The sequence below is a fragment of the Carettochelys insculpta genome, chromosome 16 (genome assembly GCF_033958435.1).
Source record: "Carettochelys insculpta isolate YL-2023 chromosome 16, ASM3395843v1, whole genome shotgun sequence".
NCBI lineage: Eukaryota > Metazoa > Chordata > Testudines > Carettochelyidae > Carettochelys > Carettochelys insculpta.
In genome coordinates this window covers 14,701,135-14,714,227 of record NC_134152.1, presented here as the reverse complement: position 1 = coordinate 14,714,227, position 13,093 = coordinate 14,701,135, and the positions used below count along the sequence as shown (strand labels likewise).

The 13,093-nt window shown below is 52.7% G+C and overlaps 1 long non-coding RNA gene across 1 annotated transcript; it reads right to left on the bottom strand.

Annotated features, from left to right (window-relative positions):
- Positions 1-1,436: 1,436 nt before the first annotated feature.
- LOC142021648 (uncharacterized) lies at positions 1,437-5,845 on the bottom strand. The gene is made up of 3 exons (XR_012647728.1): positions 5,469-5,845; positions 5,224-5,367; positions 1,437-2,907 (listed from the first exon to the last, which is right to left on the bottom strand). It is a non-coding gene; the product is annotated as an uncharacterized LOC142021648 (long non-coding RNA).
- Between the last annotated feature and the right edge of the window lie 7,248 nt (positions 5,846-13,093).

The following is a 13,093-nucleotide window of genomic DNA, read 5'->3' as shown; positions in this document are numbered from 1 at the left end:
CATTCAAACATTGGGCGGTCAGTTTAAAATCCCTTCTACTGGCGGCAGCCGCTTCTGTTCTAAAATCGCTGCCAGCAGTTTTCCTATTAACTGCTACTAAAGTTATAACAAATTCATATTACTGTGTACCTCTTAATTACCTGTGAGTTAAATTGTTTCTATCTTTGTATAAATAAAGAAGTAATTGTTAAAAGTCTTTAATAAGTGTCAAGTATCGGAGGGGTAGCCGTGTTAGTCTGGATCTGTAATAGCAACGAAGGGTCCTGTAGCCCCTTATAGACTAACAGAAAAGTTTTGAGCATGAGCTTTCGTGAGCACAGACTCACTTCTAATAAGTGTGTAACCCTTCTGTTAATGCCAGATGCCTGCCAGAAGGGCCGGGTTCAACTCTTGTGGGGTTTTCCTGTCAAGGATACAACCAACTGGCTCGAGCCCCCACCCAGTGGCCTGGGACAATTTCACCCCCGTGCTGGGTGCCTGTAAGGCAGTTCTCCCCGCCCCCGCAAGCACAGAGTCTGAGATAGAAATGGCTCATTTAATGACTGTAACCTACCCCAAGGTTACAGTGACAGATGCAGTATATCTAAGCAAAGAAGAGACAAACCCCCTTCACGCAGATACCATCCCCATATGCAATAGAACCCAGTCTCTTGCTGGGGCTCTTGGCCCTTCACCCCACACACAGTTACAGGGTGTACCTTCTGCGGTGCAGCCCCAAACCCAAAGCCCGCAGATACATCACCAGGGCAGTACTAGCTGTCCACTTGTCTGCAGCCTCCCCTTGCTGCCACCAGCCGCCCGCCGCAGCCCGCCGGTCGCCGTTGTCGTCCGCTCCTCCAACCGGCTGCCCGCCGGTCGCTGTCGTCCGCCGCCGCTCTTACTGGCCGCCCACCGTTGTCCGCCACCGCTCCTACCGGCCGCCTGCCGGTTGCTGTTGCTCCCACTGGTCGCCGTCGTCTGCCCAACCCCACTGCTTGGGATCCCCCTAAGGCAGAACCCTGTGATTTCAGCTCTGCATGGCCTCAGCTGCCACTCTGTGATTTCAGCTCCTGGTAGCTCTCATATGGGGTTTCACAAACACCCTAATAGCCAGCTCTATCTTTCAACAGGTGGGGAGCGTTAGTCAAGCCAGGCTTATAGCTATATGGCCAAGGCATAGGTAGGGCCATGGCACTCAGCAAGCTGACTCAGCCAGTGCTCCTCCCCTTCTCTCTCACAATGCTTTAAACCAGGGAGCCCTGTGTAATCAATGGCTAGGTGAGATCTCACAACTCCCACATTAAGTAGCTTAAATTGTGATTTTACAACTACATGTTTACAATAGACCAAATCTCATGGCTTACTTGCTACCCATTAGGCTTTGCCTGAAAAGGTATCACACATGCACACCTTTCATTCTCATGCAAATGATCTCTGGGAGACACACTCCTCCCAGCCTCAGTATCACACCTGCCGCCCTTTGCATTCTCATGCAGATGACCTCTGGGAGACACATTCCTCCCAGCCTTCAGCAGCATTGTGTTCCTTCTGCCACATTCCCTACAAGTGTATTTTCTTCTTGCTGCTGTACCCAAACTAAATGCAAACAAAAGAACCCAGCCTGCCCTGGCTGCTTAGTGTAGCTACTGGTATGGCATCACACCCTTTGCCCCACCGGACCCTTAGCTGGCACTTGGGCATCGGCTCACACTCACCCATGACAGCCCTGTCCCACCAGTCCGTGTTGGTGGCATGGGTCCAGATGCGCTGGACAGGCTGGAGGAGACCCGGCAGGGTTGGTGGGGGTTCAGGGCCCACAGGCCTGGGCCTCTGTCACCACAAGAGGCCAAGGAGGGTGGCTGGGAGGATGGCCAGCATGCGGGTGAGGGCAAGCCTGCTGTCCTGTGGCTGCTGGGGTCCATGTCTGCTGGTCGGTGGATGCTGAACGGGGACCTGGGTCTGGCTTGCTGTGCACAGATATGGCTGGCCTCGGCAGCGTTTGCAGCGAGGGGCTGTTTGGGTGGAGCCCTTTAAGGGGCCGTGTGGCTGGCGGCCCTGGAAGGCCTCCCTGGCTGTGCAACGCCGTCCGTGTCATTTCCTGCCCTGTTCTTCCAGAAGAGTGCCAGTGCGTGTGCAGATGAACTCTTCCGGAAGAAGGGGCGGCTCTTTTGGGGACCTGTTTGCTGTATTGACTCACTCTTCTGGAAAAAGTGGCATATGTAGAAACAGCCATAGTAGGGAGCCTGCTATGGCCCTCCAGCTCTGCACCCTTATGTTACAGATGCTTATCTAACAAGAAAAGTTTCTACAGGCATGTTAACAAGAGCAGGATCAGCGAGGTTGTGGGGCTGCTACTGTCTGAGAGAGATAACCTGGTGATAGATGATGTGGGAAAGGCTGAAGTACTCAATGCTTTTTTTGCCTCAGTCTTCAAGGATAAGGTCAGCTCCCCAACTACAGCACTAACCAATGCAGTATGGGAAGGAGATGGGCAGCCCTCGGTGGGGAAAGAACAGGTTAAGAGCTATTTAGAAAAGCTAGATACACACACACACAAATCCATGGGTCTGGATTTAATACATCAAAGGGCACTAAGGAAATTAGCAGATGTCATTGCAGAGCCTTTAGCCATTACCTCTGAAAATTCATGGAGATCTGGAGAGGTCCTGGATGACTGGAAAAAGCAAATATAGTATCCAACTTTAAAAAACGAAAGGAGGACAATCCAGTGAATTATAGACTGGTCAGACGTACCTCAGTCCCTGGAAAATATCATGCAGACATCCTCAAGGAATCCATTTTGAAACACTTGGAAGAGGGGAAAGTGATCAAAAGTACATGGATTCATGTGGACATCGGGAAGACAATAGACGTAATATACCTTGACTTTAGCAATGTTCTTGATACAGGCTCTCACAATATTCTTGCCTGCAAGTTGAGAAAGTATGGATTTGATAAATGGACTGTAAATTGGATAGAGAGCTGGCTAGATGATCAGGCCCAATGGGTAATAATCCATGACCTGATGTCCAGTTGGCAGTCGGTTTCAAGTGGAGCGCCCCAAGGATCAGTTCTAGGGCCAGTACTGTTCAACATCTTTATTAGTGACCTGGATGAGGTGATGGATTGCACTCTCAGCAAAGTTGCAGATGACACTAAGCTAGTGGGTCAGGTAGATATGTTGGAGGGTAGAGATAGGGTCCAGCGTGACCTAGATACGTTGGAGAATTGGGCCAAGAGAAATCTGATGAGGCTCAACAAGGGCAAGTACAGAGTCCTGCAGTTATGACAAAAGAATCATTACAGGCTGGGGACCAACTGGCTAAGTATCAATGCAGTAGAAAAGGACCTGGGGATTACAGCAGATCAGAGGCTGGATATGAGTCAACAGTGTGCCCTTGTAGCCACCAAGAAGACTAATGGCATATTGGGGTGTAATAGGAGGAACATTTCCAGTAAATCTAGAGAAGTTATTACTCCCCTTTATTCGGCACTGGTGAGGCCACATCTGTAGTATTGTAGCTATGTGGATGCTTAGGAGAGGGTCCAGCAGAGAGTTATGAAAATGATTAAGGGGCTGGAGCACATGACCTATGCAGATACACTGATGGATGTGGGGCTTATTTAGTTTGCTGAAGAGAAGAATGAGGGACAGTTAGATAGCAGCCTTCAACTTCCTGAAGCCCAGCTCTAAAGAGGATGGAGAGAGGCTGTTCTCAATAGTGATGGACGATAGAACAAGGAGCAATGGTTTCAAGTTACAGACCAGGATTGGATATTAGAAAAAATTATTTCACCAGGAGGGTGGTGAAACACAGGAAGTTGTTACCTGGAGAGGGGGTGGAATCTCCATTCCTAGAGGTTCAAGTTCTGTCTTGACAAAGTTCTGCCTGGGATGATTTAGTTGGGGTTGATCATCCTTCGGGCAGGGGACTGGACTTGATGACCTCCTGAGGTCCCTTATAGCTCTAGGATTCTATGATTCCATGATCTACGTGTTTATGCTCCAGTAAACTAACATAAGTAATTTAAAACAAAAAGCAGTCAAGTAGCACTTTAAAGACTAGCAAAATGGTTTATTAGGTGAGCTTTCGTGGGACAGACCCACTTCTTCAGACCATAGCCAGACCAGAACAGACTCAATATTTAAGACACAGAGAACCAAAAACAGTCAGCAAGGAGGACAAATCAGAAAAAGATAATCAAGGTGAGCAAATCAGAGAGTGGAAGGGTGGCGGGGAAGGTCAAGAATTAGACTGAGCCAAGTATGCAGACAAGCCCCTATTGTGACTCAGAAAGTTCACTATAGGGGCTTGTCTGCATACTTGGGTCAATCTAATTCTTGACCTTCCCCCCACCCCTCCACTCTCTGATTTGCTCACCTTGATTATCTTTTTCTGATTTGTCCTCCTTGCTTACTGTTTTTGGTTCCCTGTGCCTTAAATATTGAGTCTGTTCTGGTCTGGCTATGGTCTGAAGAAGCGGGTCTGTCCCACGAAAGCTCACCTAATAAACCATTTTGCTAGTCTTTAAAGTGCTACTTGACTGCTTTTTGTTTTGATAATGTATAGACTAGCACGGCTTACTCTTTGTTACTATTCAATAAGTAATTTAGTATTCAATGTATTTGCAGATAAGCAAATGCTTTTTGTCATCATGGGTGGTTGGCTGGTGGGCCCAGAAAGTTTTGTATTGAGCTGGGTGGGCGTTGGGCCAAAAAGTGTGAGGACCACTACCCTAAAGAGCTGTTTGCATGTCAGCTAACAGCTCTAATTTGAAGATATTCTTTTTTTCTGATTTGGGTCAACAGCCTTTCATAGCTCTTTGCTTCTTCTTCAGGTGGGTCAGGCAGATTTCAGAGCAGGCTGAAGACAAAAACTTGATAGCTTCCCATTGCTTAACTAGACATTTTCATAGGGTGGGGAACCCTTGATTTGCATACACACACCTCCTTCCCCACCCACCATGGAAAAACACTGGATCAAAATGGCTTTTGGTTCCAGGTGGCATGGTCACATGTCTTTCTAACACCAACCACCTTACAGATTTACAGGCCGAACAGGGCTGTTTACAGGTCATTAAGGTGATCACGCAGTTGTTATGTTTGGGGCATCAGTAATGGCTGTCATCAGAAAATATAGAGAGACAAACTCCATAGTTTTAACTTCAGACACAAGACTGACACAGGCACAAAAATAGAATTTAGAGCTCCAGCAAATTGTACAATTAAAATTGGTGGGTTACCTGAGGTCTTTTGCCCGGCGCACCTACAGGTCATCTGTTCCATTTGTCACACACCTGCCGGTGGCGTGCAGGGCCTTTGCCGTGGTGTGCGCGCTCCAGCTGGTCAGGCTAAAAGTCTTATTGCCTGGGGTTTGGTACTTGTTCCTAAAAAAGAAACATTGTGTGATACAGTCCAACAGTTATGCTTCATGTTGTTTTACCAAATTAGCTCTGTGTCAAAGTCCACTGACAAGGAATGCGTGTACCTGTCACAGCATTGTGTCAGCTACATCCCACTTGTTTTAGAGTGGGCTCAGTTCACCCTGGTAATTATGGGGATATTTTCATCCATCAGAAGTATGCTGAGCATTTTGGATTTAAATTTGCTGTCATCCCCAACACAGGCAGTACCACTAGCCTGAGCAGCGCCATCCCTTCCATAGGATGAGTTGGGGTGGCCACGCCAGGCCTCATGCTTTGGGGAGCCCTGTGGCAACCACCTCAACCATTCTCTGGGTGGGACCCGTGGGGGGCCCCGGGGAATAAACTGGGAGGCCTGGCACCAGGTGGCAGCAGGGCCACCCCCAGCCTCCCACCATGGAGGTGAGAGAAAGCGCAACCGGAGAGCTGGTTCTGCTCTGCTCTGCCCTCCCGCCCTCTTCCAGCCTGCTGGGCTGGGCTGGGCTGTGCCTCACTGCAGCAGCAGGAAGCAGAAAGCCCCAGCCCTGCCCCCCAAGGCCGGCCCTCATCTCGAGCCAGCCAGTTCCACTGGGTAAGATCAAAGAACAAGTGCTATCTGTGCCAATGCTCACAAAAAATGGCTACGCGCCATTAGACTGCTAAGGTGCGGCCCCCCCACAGTCTGACACACTGACAGTCACTGTGTTTGATAAGGCTTGAGAGTGTCAAGCACTTTGGCAGGACTGGGCCCTTATGATTATTAACAGGGCTGTTTCTGATGAGTTACCATTCCTGCTGGCCTTAACCTCCCGTTACAAACCTCACTCCTGGCTGGAAGTTACCTTCACGCTTCTCCAGATTAATTGATATCAAAACTATGGTTTCTCCCACCCCCCCCGCACACAGACCAGTGCAGGTGCCCACCTCTGGGGAGCTCATTGCAGGGGTGCGGCCTGGGCTTTTTCACTGACGTGCCAAAGATAGAAAGTGAATGTTATTTTTAGCTATTTTTTCCATTCCCAGAATGGTGTTTTGTTTGGTTGTTTCTTTCACATATGTATGTTGGCAGGACACTGAGTCTGTAGCTGGGGGAGGGTGTATCACTGTGAAGAAGCAAAAATCAACACATCCCCCCGAAATCATTAGAAAAAAGGGCACCTTTTCTTAGAAAAAGATCTACTTTTTTATGCAACAATTAGAGCCTAAACTAGTAGAAGAGCTTAAAATTAGTGCCTGTAATGTAACCACTGAGGCCTTCAGACTTAATTACATAACACTGAAACAGACTTAACCACCCCGTCCTATCCAGTTTCACACAGACAGTACTCACCCAAGTAGCTACACTACAGCAACCACTCAACACAATTAACCACATCCGTGAGGGGCTGGGGATGAAAAAAGGAAACATCAGGCTCCAGGAAATCTATGCTTTGTCCCAGACTCATTGATTTGGGCAGCTATTCTTTGCGGTGGAGTACAGAAAGCAGAATCGTAAGCAGCACAGTGCCGTTCTACTAACATGGCCCTTCCTCAACCAGTCTGACAAATGCTTGCCTTGTTAATGACATGCTTCAGAAGTTTGTGGATTCATGGCTTTAGTCAGCTTATAAAGGGGATGCTCAGGTCCAAATACATGCTGAATATATGTGTGTGTGTGCACGCACCTCATATTATTTTCTCCTCTCTCAACCTATTTCCTCTTTAAAAAATAATAAAGAAGGTGTATAGAAAACCAAGCAGATATAGTAGCACGAATTACTTTGTCATTTATCAGAGGGGGAGCCATGTTCGCCTGTATCCACAAAAACAACAAGAAGTCCTGTAGCATCTTATAGACTAACAGATTTATTGGAGCCTAAGCTTTCGTGGGCAAAGACCCACTTCGTCAGATCTGACTGCATATGAACTTTCAAAAGGGACATCCCTGATATGCAGCGTATCAGCATTAGTATCTACCAGCTCATGTTGTTTTAATGTGTTCTGTTGTATATAGTGCACCGCTACAAACTGAGTTGGTAGATACTGATACACATGCACTCCCTCCCTCACCCACCCCCAGCTGTTAGATTGGCACAGATCCACAGGAGAAAACGAATGCAGGAAGATATGTTTATAGGGCACACGGAAGGCATCTGCAAGGAGAGGGAACAGTTAAATGCACAGAGGAGAGTCAAGCTGATTGGGCAGAAAGGAGAACAGAAGGAGAGGCAAGGAGAGAGTACAGAGCGTTTGAACTGGAGACCCACAAGGAGATGCTGCTGCTGCTGAGGTAGCAAACAGAGCTCCTGCAGTCCTTGGTATTGGAGCACTGAGCACCACTGCAACCCATGAACCACCACATGCCCTCTTCACCATGTTCCTTAACCTCCCCTCCTCGGTGCCCCAGAATGCCAGGGAGGAGTCAAGGGCAGCCTTGAATTCCACTCCCAGGAATACTTTGAAAGCCGAAGGCTCATATTCCCCCACCTGTGATGGCAAAATGTTCTTGCTCACCCATTCCCAGAGCCCCCAATAAAAACAATTCAGCTAAAAAAAACCAAAACAGTGTCTTTATTTCTTGGGTTGAAAGGGGCAGGGAGAGGCAGTTTACAAACTTTACAGGCAAGCACATATTATTCAGGGAAGACCTCCTTAAGAGCAACAGACATGGCTGTCATCTCACTGCCTGGTCATTCATAAAACTGCACTTCAAAGCCTCCCCGATTAGCAGTGTCCCTCTCTGTGCTCTCCTTATTTCCCTGATGTCTGGTGGCTCATAATTACTGGCCAGGTGATGTTCCTTTGCCTTCCAGCCTGGCATGAAATTTTTCCCCTTTGTGACAAGGTAAGGCTGGGAGTGGGTAAGAACAAGGAGGAAAACCTATTGGAAGGCCGGGTGGGTGTATAAGGGTGTTTAGGATATAAGGAGAGCACTAGCTCCTCCGGGGCGTCCAGGGGCTGGCCGACCCCCACTGGGAGATCATCTCTGGCTGAGTGGGGGGCCACACCCTGTGACGTCCCCGAGCAGAGGTGGGTGGCAGTTAGGGGGTTGCTGGTGGGTGAGGAGGAGGAAGGCAAGGGGAGTGGATGGACGGTCCGCAGGCCTCCAATAGAAGGCCATCTGTGTCCAGGGCCTCCAGGGTGAGACCTAGGGTCTTGACCTCCTGCGAGAGGAGGGTGAGGCTGAGGCTTACCTCCTCCGGCTGCTCCGCAGTGGCAGGGTGTTGAAGGAGGGTGAGGGGAGAACGGAGGCCGTCTCCACTTTTTGGGGTTCTGGCTCCGGGGCAGACGGGGTGGTGTTGGCCTCTGTCACACCTGGCAGGTGGTCAGTGGCCGGGGGTTCAGCGGGTGGGCTGGGGCTAGTGGCCCTTTTGGGCGCCTTGCAGGGCACATCCACCCCGTCCTCTGACAGGGTGGAGTGCTGAGTGCGTGCATTCCTTTTCTTCCCCTTCCCCCCCACCAGCACCCAGCCCTCCAAGGAGTGGGGCTGGGTGGTAGTGGAGGAAGGGCCAGGGGACTGAGGCAACGAGGAGGGAAGGAGGGGCTGGGACAGCAGGGGAAAGGGACGGCCTCCCCTGGGGTGGGCCCTGCCTGGGGCCTGCTGCCGGCCCTGCCTGCCTCTCCTCCGCGGGCCTGGCTCTAGTGCCCCCGTCTTCATGCCCCTCGCCATGCGATCGGGCGCCCTCTGATGCCCGAGCGGCGATGGCTCCATCCGGGGCGAGGGGAGGAGGGGCAGTCCCAGGGCCTGTTGTGGTCAGGACGCCACCGGTCTCGTGGCTGGCGCCACCTGGGTTGGCAGAGGGGGGTCCCAGGCTCTTCTTTGTGCTGGGCCAGGAGACAATCCCTCCGGATGTGCCCCGCCGCCCAGCACACAAAGCACCGGGCCTCCCCCCGGGTGTAGAAGACCCGGTACTGGGTCCCTTGATAGGGCACCAGTATAGCCCTCTCCTGGGCTACCCCGCCCTGTGTTACTGCCGGCGAGAGTTGGATACAAGCCTGCCGGCAGAAGGAAAGCACGTGTCCTAGGGCGGGGCCCTTGCAGCCTAGCGGGCGGGGGCTCAGGACCGACAGAGGCTGGCCCAGGGCAGTAAGGAAGGGCAGAAGGGTGGAGATGGGGAGGAAGGGCGGGACAGAGGAGAAAAGCACCCACACGCCCAGGTCTTCAAGCAGCTCCAGGGGCACGTGGAGGCCCCCAACCGCCAAGCCCCTCTCCACAGCCTCCTGGGCAGTGGCCTCTGATGCCAGGAAGAAGAAGACGATCTTCCGAAAAATGCAGGAGGCCGCCACCATGGCCACGGACCCTACCACCCGCACCAATGCCCGCACGTAGGTTTCTACATGGGGCGAGGCAGCCACCAGGAGGCGGCAGACTCCATGTCTCCTGGTGAGTGCAGGGAAGGGGCCGTGACCGTTGGGGGTAGTAGTCCTGGTGGAGGCAGAAGGAGCAGGGTGCGAGGCGGCGGCCACCACCTGGGCGTACGACATGAGGGATGAAGAATTGGAGCCCCCAGGATTGGTGGAGGGAACAGGGGGACAGAGAGAAGGGGGAGCTGCGCCGGATGTTGCAGCAGCTGGGGTAAGAGCCCCTGCCATGAGAGGTTTGGCCTTCCAGGTGGGGCTCTTACCTTTCTTTTTTCCCCTGGCCTCTCCTACGCTTTCAGGGGGTTGGGTTTGGGGCAGGTCTCCGGAGGGCGCTGTGGCAGGGGTGGTGGGAGCCCCGGAGCCTGTGCCTGCACCCTCGACCGACGTGATGGCAAGGACCCCGGCGGCCCTGGACGAGCAGGCCACCATTTTGGAGGTGGGAGGGGGACCAGTGGAGGGGAGGTGGAGGAGGGCATCACCGGGTGAACCCCCCCAGTGGGCACGGAGGCCATGGCGGGGGGGGGCGTAGGAGGGAGAGAATTATCAAGGGTAGGGGCCTTTGAGAGAGGGTGTGGGAGGGGAAAGGGAGAAAAAAGGGGGAAGGCTGGGGAAAAGGTGCCCTTCCCCCGCTGGCTGGGTTGAGGACCCGGCCGAGTGCGGGAAGGGCAAAGAAGGGAGGAAGCAGGGTGAGCGCGGGGAAGGGCGGGCGCAAAGATGGCCACAACTCCCAGCACAAGATGGAGAGGACGGCTCCTGCTTCTGCGCTGGGATGTGAGGGGAAAATCAAAGCGAGTGCGTGTGGGGTGTGAGTGAGAAAGGGGGAGGGGGGGACTCAAGCACCTAGTAAAACAGAAAAGGGCAGGGGGGGCACGGGCACGTGGAAGAAGGCGGGGGGTGACCGAGCCAACCAGAGGGGAAAGGAGGGGAGAAAGTGTGCCCACTGGCGCTTGGGGGTGGTCCACAGCAGCTGCTGCAGAGCCTCACAGAGCAGGGGGGAGGAGGAAGTGGCAGATGGTTGTGGGGGGCCCAGGTGGGGGAGGCCCCGGCAGCAGCTGGGTGTGGGAGGGCAGTAAGGGAGGCGGTGGCTGCACGGGGAGGGGGCAGGGACTATGCCCTAACACCCCAACCCCGGCTGTGCAGCCACCCTTCTGGAGCCCCGGTGGAGAGGGGCCCCGCCCAAACTCACCCCTCCCCAAGCCACTCCACAGCAGGCTGTGGAGGGAGCCCAACCGCCGCTTTAAGAAGGCCCCTTCCTCCTCCAAAGCAGTGAGGATGCAGCAGCTGCCAGATGAAAGGGTGGGCCCAAATAGGGGGGCCAGCAGTCTCCCCCGCCAAAGGATGGAAGGGGGCAAGGGGAGTCCTGCCAAGGGGCAGGAGGCAAGAGTCCCCCACACCCAGCAGCTCTAGAGGAAACTAGCTGGAAAGGGTGTTGTGTGGGGAGGAAGGAGCAGCCTGCCCGAGCCAGGAGGGAAGCTGGCCCAAGGGGCGGGGGGCGGCAAACAGACAGCCTCACGGGGGCTTGAAGCAGCCAAGGGCTGCCCATCCCCCAGCACTGCACCTCCCAACTGTGGGGTTGCAGGGGGGTCCCACGGCAGCCCTGCAGGAGCCTACCAGGAGGCCTACAGGACAAGAGGGGAAAGCAGTGCAGGAAAACAAGCAGGGTGTGAGCAGCTGGGGAGAAAGACACCCTGGGTCAACTGGGGCCAGCTCATCCCACGTAAGCCTGCTTTTAAAAGAACGCTTGCCGAGTAGGGAGGGAAGGCTTTTTTCTAGAGGCACCAGTGAAGGAGAGGAGTGCCCAGCTGCAAGGGGCTAAGGCCCCTGCCCAGGAGGCCCTGAGATTTGGTGTAAGGCCAAGCAGGCTGATCACACAGGAGGGGGAACAGGCTGCTGCCACTGCCACTACCTAGAGGAGGTATGGGGGGAGGAGAGGAATCATCTGGGGAAGTGGCCCAGGGAAGAGCTGCTGTGTTCATAACAAGGGGAGGCCTTCCCACCACTAGCAGCCACACAGGGTCCGTGGGCTGGAACCCAGAATGAGTCGGTGGGGCCTGGGTTCCCCCAGACCACCATCTTCCCGCTATTCCCTACTGCCTCAAGAAGGGCAACGGTATTCTGGCTGTGGGGTTAGTGGACTAGACAGAGGCCAGAGCCCAGGAGTGAGGCTAGCCTTGCCACACCTTACAGTCACAAAAATTATGAAGCACCCAGCAGGTTGCCACCAAGGCCGTGTCTACACTAGCCAAAAACTTCAAAATGGCCATGCAAATGGCCATTTCAAAGTTTACTAATGAAGTGCTGAAATACATATTCAGTGCCTCATTAGCATGCGGGCGGCCGCAGCACTTCGAAATTGACGCGGCTCGCCGACGCCCAGCTTGTCCAGACGAGGCTCCTTTTCGAAAGGACCCTGCCTACTTCGAAGTCCCCTTATTCCTATCTGCTCATAGGAGTAAGGGAACTTTGAGGTAGCCGGGGTCCTTTCGAAAAGGAGCTCTGTCGGGACGAGCCACGCAGTGGCGAGGTGCGTCAATTTCGAAGTGCTGCAGCTGCCCGCATGCTAATGAAGCGCTGAATATGCATTTCAGAGCTTCATTAGTAAACTTCGAAATGGCCATTTGCATGGCCATTTCGAAGTTTGGGGCATGTGTAGACACGGCCTTACTGTGGTCCAGGCTGCCTGTGTATGGTTTCCTGAGCCCAGGGAGCTAAGGGTAAGCTGGGTCACCCAGAATCACTATTAGCATTTCCATGTCTCCAGTGGTGATTTTCTGGTTTGGAAGAAAGTCCCGTTCTTCAGCTTTCTAAACAGCTCAGTGTTCCTGAAGATGTACGTGACATGCCCCTTTCCCAACCATCCCATGTTGCTGTCATGATCCACCAAAGCCTGCCTTTGGCAAGATGGTCTGCTGCTAAGATAGGGATGTGCATTCCATCTATCACCCTGGTGCACTTTGGGAAGTCCATTGCAGCAAAACCATCCACTAGGTCCTGCACATTTCCCAGAGTCACTGTCTTTCATAGCAGAAGGGTAGTGATTGCCTTGGCTACCTGGAGGACAGCAGCTCCCACTGTAGATTTGCCCACTGACCAGTAGCTGTTTGGTGTTACAAGCTTCCATACAGCAATAGCCACATGCTTATGAACTGTCCAAATGGGTTTCCTTTTGGTATTGCTCTGCTTTAGGGTGGGGAAAAGCAAGTCACAAAGGGTGTACCTACACTTGCATTCCTCTTTTGAAAGAGGTATGCAAATGAGGTAAATTAAAAATGCAAATGAGGTATAAATTTGCACATTCAGTGCCTCATTTGCATATTCTAATTTCAAAAGAGCTTCTTTCAAAAGATGAAAGCCTGTGTAGATGCTGCTC